Source organism: Eurypyga helias, unplaced genomic scaffold, assembly GCF_000690775.1.
Source record: "Eurypyga helias isolate BGI_N326 unplaced genomic scaffold, ASM69077v1 scaffold9930, whole genome shotgun sequence".
NCBI classification, from domain to species: Eukaryota; Metazoa; Chordata; class Aves; order Eurypygiformes; family Eurypygidae; genus Eurypyga; species Eurypyga helias.
In genome coordinates this window covers 53,461-62,807 of record NW_010223771.1, presented here as the reverse complement: position 1 = coordinate 62,807, position 9,347 = coordinate 53,461, and the positions used below count along the sequence as shown (strand labels likewise).

The 9,347-nt window shown below is 41.8% G+C and overlaps 1 protein-coding gene across 1 annotated transcript in view; it reads left to right on the top strand.

Annotated features, from left to right (window-relative positions):
- Positions 1-6: 6 nt before the first annotated feature.
- Positions 7-9,347, top strand: part of RNASEH2B (ribonuclease H2, subunit B) — a 39,528-nt gene continuing 30,187 nt past the window's right edge. Inside the window, exon 1 of the mRNA XM_010152187.1 lies at positions 7-51. The gene's annotated coding sequence lies outside the window, so the exon portion shown is untranslated. The remainder of the gene's footprint in view (positions 52-9,347) is intronic.

Below are 9,347 nucleotides of genomic sequence, written 5' to 3'. Positions count from 1 at the left end.
AGCAGCGTCCCGTGGACGCGCACCCTGGCCAGTGGGTGCTCATTGCACCAGGTAACCCGGCGGGGCTCTGAGGTGGGACAGGCTCTGCCGCAGCGCCGATCTCTCGTTCTCCACCGCGTCCCGCTGACTGGCCCTGCTCGCCCGCACCGCGGCGGGGCTGGGCCGTCGCTCGGCCAGGAGACGCGTTCCTTTCTCCAAGGGCTGGGGCAGGTGTTTGGGCTGCTGTGTGCAGCCAGCCCTGGCCCTGGTGTGGTAGGGATGTTTTGAGACACAGCCTTTACACAAGGCCCTACAGAGTACCCCACTTCTCCTCCCCAGGGACCCTGTTTCCCCGCACCATTGCAGCTCATATTTGTGTGTCGTGAGGGTTTTACAAAGGTCAGCTCGCCCCTGGTTTGCAGACAGCTTTGTGAGCTGTGGGGAGAGGAGCTGTAGACGAGGGATCTTGTCACCGAGGTCCCTGATGGAGCCTTGCGGCTGTCTCCCAGCTGCTGACAGGCCAGCATCCCCTCGGTCCGTGCCTGCAGTGTTTGAAGGAAACGGTTTAGGGCCCTAAGCTTCAGTTTTAAAACAAACTCATTGGAAACGTTTAAGTCCTAAGCCAGAGTGCGATCTCCTCAGCTCTTCCTCTGTTGGCTGAAGAAGCAGATCTCCATCCACACGGCAGCTTTGCAGATGCAATATACACAAGGCCTTAAACACCGTGTAAGCTTGGTTTCTCTCACTTTGTGCTGAATAAATGCAAAGATGCCTTCCCCCTTTACATTTATTTCTGCCTAGTATCAGGTTTTAAAATTTTTAATTCACAGATCACAAAGGTTTTTGTGTTAAAGAGGATAAGTAAAACAAGATGTGCATAAACCAAGACACTAAGAGGAAAGGAGGCATTTCATCAGTGCTTTTTATAGTTCAATTTCCTAAGGAAATGCGTACTTGATAACTTTTGAGTGTTAGTTTCAGCCAAACATGATGAAAAGGAGAAGCTCTTTGGAGTAATTTTATGACCTTTATGAAATGTCTGCAGTGATGTGAGAAATGCTTTAAGTAGCACCACTGAAGGAAAGGTATAGCAAAAGGGTCGTTGGGCAAAGGTTGAAAACAAGGCAGGGGCTCAGTCTTGAGGCCCGCATCTGTAAGAAACTGGGCTTCTCTAGTTACATGAGAAACAGAACCACTTGTTAGGATTTCACCAATTCCCATCTTCCTCTGGTTTTAACTTTTCAATTCCACCCTTTGCTGTTAGACATGCTTGATGCCTAAGAAAGGAATTTATAAGTGAGGAATCCCTTTTTTTAATATTGACTCTGCAGGCTAGGATTTAAAGCTGAGTCTTGTATCAGAATGCTGGCTATGCCAACAGATGTCCATACTGTGCAAATATTTACAAATATGCTTAACTTATGCACGAGTAGTCCATTCTGCGCAGTAAGTTAAATTCTTCAGTAAGTGTTTGCAGGATTGGAGCCAGAGCTTGTAACATTCATGAAGCCAGGCAGTTTGTATTACCAATTATGCCAGCACAGCTCTGATAAAATTTATGTAGTACTCCAGACCTGTAAGAAAGTTTGTTAAGCCTTAGTGCACACAGTAATTTTTTTTTTTTTTTTTAAAAAAAGTCAGTGGCTGATAATTTCAGAACTTCATGACTGATGAGTCTTGCCAACCACATGAATAGGAGTGCTGACATGAAATATATTTAACGATTTTAGTTTGGTTTTAACTTTTTTTTTTTCCAGAAAAGAGATTTTTAAAGTTAATATATGTTGCTTTTCAAAGGTTTGCGTTTCTTAACTGCTTTGTTGAATGATCCTGAAAGATCATTGGCCGTTTAGCAGAATTTGTAGTAGGAAGACGTGATTACTTTTAGCAATGAAGATGGATGCATGCAGTTGGATTTTATAACAAAAAAAATGCTTGTTACATGTAAATTACTACGTTAAATTTTATTCCTGTGGCAGTCCATATCTCCATAATACTCGCATGGCGTTATGCTACATACATGCATGGAAACGACTGGCGTGAACAATTGCAGGATCTGGTTCTGGATGTGAGTTTAATACCATTTGTTAATAAGTTTACCAACACCACCTAGGTATAGATGGCCTCTTTATCGCCTTGTATCTGTGGCCATTATCCTGTACCCTTATATGGGAGGAAGGAGCAAGGTGTGTTTTAACGCTACACAAGAAGCTCCAAAACTTTTCTTGTAATAACGGCACTTTCTGAGGTCCTGGTTTTGAGTGCTTAAGTTAGTTTGAACTATTCACCTGGGTAGTTTGCCTCCTAGAACAGCTTGTAAGGTGTAATAATGTATACCATCCTACACAATCTACTAGCATCTCCACTTCAATATGTGCCATTTATCTTGCTTTGATTGTGACATCTTTAGAGTTCCTGTATGGATGGAGATGGTAACTAGTTCTGCAAGGAGGTTAGGCATCTTAGTCTAAAAAAGAATGAGGGCTGCCAGAAGTGTAGAAGTAAAACAGTGAGAACTGAAACTTCCTTTCTTAAGTATCAGTATTTTTCAATCCTTCAGACTGTTAGAGGCTCAAAAGTAACTTCCTAGACCAGGGCAAAGGTATGGTTGGAGTTCTGAACTATAGTGCTTGTATTGCTCTGATTCCTTAGTTGTTACGTCGTTCTGAGAATGTCCGATTTTGCACAAGTCTCTGACTGTCGTTTTGCTGTGTGCATGACATGTAGAAACCACTTGACTGTGTAAAAAGAACATGTAGGAGGAAGATGAGTTTCTTTCTTATTTGGACTTCATCAGCTGACACCATGGGGTTGATATCTGGAACACAGCAGCTAAAAAGCAGGCAGATTTCATATTCTAATTGCCATAGAAAGTGAGCGGAGTGTGTTTGTGTGCTTTAGTATTGACGGTTATAAAATTATTGTTAATTTCCTTGCTTCAGTACACATTTGTACACTGTGTTATATTGCATAGACAATAAATTGCTGCTGTGCTGTTAAGAGCATGTTTGATGACTAAGGAGATAAATTTCAATTTTATTTCTGGTTTCCTAACTTTTATATTGATTTCAGTGTTCTGGAAACAGCTCAGAAACAAGGAATCTCCTCGCAGGTAGAATTGCCCATGTCTTTGCTGAAGTCATGATTATGGCTAGAGGAAAAATGCAGATGGGCTTGTTTTACCTGTTGTTTTACCTTGTTTACCTTTATCTCAGCCCTCTTGAACTATTGTAGGGGGTCAAACTTTCACTTTCTGCTGCAAGTGGTTAACTCTGTCATTATATTTCTGGTACTGTAAGACTGCTAGTGTCCACCTCATGCTTACTTATCACAGGACAGAGCTTCAAATCAAACAGCTCAGCAGGTATTTTGCATGGTTTACAGAAGTAGAGAAGGTGGGAAGGGGGAGCAGAGTTGCCTGAGCTGAGGGGCAGGGTTGATATTCAGCAGCCCGGTCACCCTGTGCTTCATTTCAGTCATTGTCTACCCTCATTCTTTCCTGTGGCATTTTTTCCTCATTCACGGTTCTCAGCAGCAGCCTGATGGCAGTCTTAGCTCTCACCAGCCTTTTGCCACACCAAGAGTTTCCCTTACTTCAAGAAAGACGCTGAGCTGCTGTAGCATTCCCAGAGAAGGGCAGCGGAGCTGGGGAAGGGTCTGGAGCACAAGTCCTGTGAGGAGCAGCTGAGGGAACTGGCGGTGTTTAGCCTGGAGAAGAGGAGGCTCAGGGGAGACCTTATCACTCTCTACAGCCACCTGAAAGGAGGTTGCAGAGATGTGGGAGTTGGTCTCTGCTCCCAAGTGACAAGTGGTAGGACAAAAGGGAATGGCCTCAAGTTGTGCTGGGGAGGTTTAAACTGGATATTAGAAAAATTCCTTCACTGAAAGGGTTGTCAGGCATTGGAACGGGCTGCCCAGGGAGGTGGTTGAGTCACCATCCCTGGAGGGATTTAAGAGACAGGTAGCTGTGGTGCTTAGGGACATGGGTTAGTGGTGGACTTGGCAGTGCTGGGTTAATGTTGGACTTGATGATCTTGTAGGTCTTTTCCAAGCTAAAAGATTGTATGATTCTATAAGGTACTCAAGCTGTTTGGCATAGGAGAGTTACACAAAGGAAATCTGAGTAGGAAGGAGAAAGGAGAGCCTCAGACAATCATGTCTGGGCTGGCCGGTAAGCAATTTTTAGGTGAGGTAGTAAATTTTACCTTTAGAAATGGTAGCCTGTCCTTGTCCTGGTGAGAGCTCTTGTGATGGTGTTTCTGCTGATACTTTTTTCCATGGAGGCAGTATGATTTGATATGCCAATACAATCATGTAGGGTTTGTTTTTATAAGCATAATTATTCCTATGTTAGAGATTGAAACACCAAGGGCAGGACAAAGGGGAAAGCCAGAAATCAGGGGGAAAGGAACTAGAAAGTGTTGGTCTGTTGGAGAAGGTAGGATGAGGAGAGGGTGGGAACCATGTTAATTGCTCTTGAGAGGCTGGAAGCTGCTAGTGTGCATTGTGCAGCCTTATCATGGACATTTAGAGGACAGGTGAGAAATGGATGTGAAGTCCAGAGAGAAAATGCTGGACGAACAGGAAGAGGGTATATGGAGGAGTTGGCCATATGGAGGGAGATGATGAGGACAGAATTGGGCATGTGGGTTTGGAGTAGAGCTGTGTGCGCTGGGCTCGAAATAGAGTCAACTCTTCAGGCAGTTTCTCCACTTGCAGATTAACTATGCTTTGGATATACAGGCACTGGATTTGGCCTAGACCAGACTCAGCTCAGCACTAACAGTTTATTAGTTCAAGTGCTGTGCCATGTTAACACATCTCTGCTATTTCCAGGACCAGCTTTGCAGTGCAGCTGCTTTCAGACAGTGTCTGGACTAATAAGTCCTGATGGACCCAAGCTGGCTCGGTGCAGACCCACTTGGGTGTTTCTGTGCTGTACTCAATGTTCCAGGGGATTTTATTAGCTTGGCTGGAAATCTGGATCTGAACTTGCTTTGTGCTGGGTAGCTGATGTCGATGGTTAAGAAGACCTCCCGAATCTGGAGTTGTGGAGGAGTCATGGTACAGAGACAACAGTGTGCTAATAAGTCCTGAAGGACCCACGTGGACTTCAGTGGTGGGTGGCTGACTTTCCAGATTGTGCTTTTCTGCATTTCTTGTAGTAGTTTCATAGTCAGGAATGTTATATTACCCATGTATTTGAGCCCCCCTTTACTCTTCAGAATGTAGAGCTTCCTCTACAGGCTTTCTGTTGTATTGGTCTAGCTACTGAACAGGTAGAAGGGAAAAGAAGTAGCTCCTGAGGATTAAAACTTGGCCATCTCACAGCTAGAAAGTTGCTAATGATGTGAGGAGATTCTGTCTGTGTTTACTGAGTATTCATGTACATTTTTCAAAAAATCCTACTACCTGAACCAATCAGATTTTTATGTGCATAGGGGAAATTTATGCTTACTCTGTGAGTTGGGCCCATGGAACTAGTATTTTTAATGTTTTCGCCAAAAATTATAAGAACTAGAAATTATTTTCTAGACAGAGAAATAATACTGAGACACCACCTAATTGTAGGGGTGTCTAAGGGAAGGGTACTGGAAAATCCACAAATTCTGTGATCAAGTCACTGTTGGTGACATAGGTCTCACCTGGGCTCTATATAGCAGATAAACATTCTTACATAATGGCTTCAAACTGGTCATACCAATAGCCACCAAAATCACACTAGCTGCTTAACAGGGTGGGTGCGAAGGGCAGTCTCTTTTCAGTACACTTTCTCAGGGATAGGTGCCATGTCAGAACTGCAACTATTTATATCCCTCACTGGTTTTAACAAAGAGGTAAGGGATTGAAGGCAGTTTTTGAAGACTGGTGTTTTGCTCTACATCTAAAGCTAAAAATGCTGTATTTAATTTGTTCTGCGTTTGTCTGTATTAGGGGAAGAAGTAGGCGTTTGCTGCAAGCTGAAAAATTATTTTCAAACTTTATTTTTCTGAAATAGACAAGTTTAGTTGACTACATTTTTTTTTCCAGTCTGCTGTTTTCTTAAACAATAAATTGATCAGCTTTTGTGTTGTTTTATGGCAACTGCCATATGAATAGCACTGGAAGGATTGCAAGGGGGGAGGGAAATTTAACAATCCTATTATTTTTAGGAATTACTTATTTAAAAATAAAAGGAACAGTTTCACATTAGACTTGGCAAGTAGTTTGAACAAATCTCATATGCCAAAAGTCAGATGGAGGCAGAAATAAATGGACTGTGATGCCAAACCATAGGGCATCAGCACACATTAAATTAATCCTTCGTTCTTTCAAATGAGACTAAGGAACTTTTGTCTCTGTGCAACAACAGATGAAGCGTTTGACTTGAAAATTTTGGGTCATATTGAGAGAAGATGTCATAGCAAAAGAAGCTGTAGAATACTCAATGCATAAAAGTAGTTTGCTTTAAAATCCGAGGTAGACAGGTTTTATAGCTGGGTGTTTTTCCATTCTCGCACCTTGCACTTAATGCTTTGATGCATGCTTTTATTTAGCATTTAAAAAACAGTTCAATTTAGCTGCCACAAAATAGACCACACTTCTGGGCTGTTAGGGAGCTTGACTTAGAAGTTGCAATGAATGTCAAAATTGAGCGGGATACTTAAACATTAATAATTCCAGAATAATTCAGATAAAGAATGGAAAAAATGATTACAATAAACAAATACGTATGTTTTTTAACATCTAGCTTAAAGCATTAGAAAGATTATATAAAATCTGTGCACGTGTTTATATACCTTTTCAAGGAGGTGAATGTGAATACGCTTATTTTAGAATTTAGCGCTCTGTGGGCATATTTTACTTAACCTCCCCCTAAATTGGCACTTCCATGGCCTGAACAAAGCCTTTTGCCTGCAGGTAATTTGCACCATTTCTTATATGTCATCTCTTAAAAGGCATACTGAACTCAGCTATGTATAGAGCAGATATAACTGGCAAGCTAAGGAGCCAGAAGGAAGCATAGCAAATAAAATAACTGAAAAGAGATGTTTTAATGTGTAACACCATCTCCTACTTCTGCTTTCTGCCATCTGGCTTGGAAGAGACCAATTTGTGCCAACGTAGGCCTCTCTGCACGTGGGAATAGGGCTGATTCAGCCAGTAGTACAGCTGCACCAGTGTTGACCCTATAAATATTGAGAAGGGAAGTCTTAAGTTTTTATCCTTTCAAGTGATAACCTGTTCTTGAACTTTTCAAGACTGACCTCTCCTTCAATCAGCTCAAACCCCCTGCACGATCTGCCTAACAGCTAGATTTCAGTAATGGGTGAATTAGGACTGTCCGTTGCTGCCAGTGAGTATGTGAACATGGCTTTTTGGCCTGTGAAGTGAACTGTGCCAGCATAAGGGGAAGCCAAAAGATAATCTCAGGTGGAAGTCTTAATATTTAGCTGTATTGCAGGGCAGTGTACTGGAGCAGAAGTACCATCTAGTAGTATTTCCTTGGGAAGTTTTGCTCAAGATAGAAGACAGTGCCACTTTTAGATAGTATTGTGTTTTATTGTACAATCTTCAGGTGAAGTGGGAGCCAGAAAGACTTTAAGGGGTGTAAGTTATGTCACATTAAACGTTACTTCCATAGAGCACCAAATAATAAATGCTGTGATTACCACACTGATAACCAGTCTGTCTTATACAACAAGGATGGCAGAAGTCCCCTCACTGAAGCTAGTACTATGTATGGTCAAGGAGGGGTAAGGTGGTGAGGTAACATCAAGTTAACGTAACTGAGTAACAACTAAGAAAGTATTTCAAAAAATCAAGTGTGTGCAAGTGCAAAGCCATACCTCATGTTTAGGCACCTGCAAAAGACCCTGTTTCCAGAGGTCAATCGAGCTGTTTGCCATTTAGTACTCCCCGGAGAGAACTGCAGACCACGGAAGCAACAATGTAGACTTGTGGCCCATCTCCCTTTCCTTTCCCACCTCTGCAGAGCTGCGTACAATGGGGTTTCCTCATTAGCTCACACTGGTCAAAGAACTTAGGGTCACATATAGAGCAGGTTATGTTCTATGCCGTCTACTCCTGCCATGGGTTCTGTCCTTTCATTCAGTGATCATGTAATCCTGTGGGGAGTGAGAATAGCTTACGGACCTGGGTGAAAATTAATACTCGGATGGATCAGTGAACTGAGCCAACTTGCTGTGTGGCCAGGAGATTGCTAGTTTGGATGGAAAGAAAGGAGCAGAGATGCACAGCAGGGCGGGAGCAGAGGTGGGGACCTCAGGACTGCGCTTTTCAGTGGCCTCTGATCTTTGGTCATTTGAAGACATTCAGATGGGTCATCGGTCTTTGCATACCTGAATTCATTCATTATGCTAATAGTTAATTACCTTGTAGTCTATAAAAATTACCAAAAGTTTGGGGGATACAAAGGACTGCATTTATTAATTAATTTTCAATGGGCTTTTTTCAGGCCATGCTGCAGGACCTAGAGGACACAGACACTGAATTAAAGCCATATACTTCAGGGGTGACTGGTTATAAAAAGAACATACATAAAATGATTATTAGATCTAACATACCTGTACCCTTAGGCTACATAGTTTAAAGTATGTTTAAATATCCATTTAATGGGCTCTATGATAATATCTCCATCTGACACACCTTTCGTGCGTGCTTAGAAGTTAAGAAGGGAATGGAAAAGACTTGTATAGGTGACGTATGGTTTAATATCTGTTTTTAAATGAAAGCTTAAACTTTATATTTCCCGACTTTTAAATAATCCTGGTTTTTTGCTGGGTGATGGTGGTAGGGAAATTTGTGCTCTCAGAGGGGTTTTTTCCTCTTACGCAATTGACAGATATTTACAGCCTTTTTGCTTGCTCGGCTGGCAGCTCTTTGCATGGGAATTCCATATAACTTAATATTAGTCTGTTATATATAGTATTCTATAAGCATTTTTTTTTTAAAAAAGGTGAATAGACCTTGCATCATCCATAACAGTTTCATAGATCTTAGTGGGAGTTTTATATTCTTTCCCAATTTTTCATGTTGCTGTACAAGCTAATGCTTTTTTTTTTTCTAATGGCCAGATTCATTAGTGCCTCATATCTATACATTGTGGTAGAAATTATTGCCAGAAATTCTTTGACAGCTGGTTCGTTTTCACTTTGTTTTGTTTATATATTTTATAGAATTTGCCTGGTTGTATGTCTGACCTCCACGAAATATGATAGGCTTTTCTCTTTTTCTGTAATGGAAAACTTTGTTTAAGCTTTTATAGTCTCTTTCGCCCAGCTTCAGGTTTCTGAGGTTCTGCCTGTAGTCACGAGTACAGCTAGTGGTTATATCACTCAACATTTTTAGATGGACTTTGTGTGATT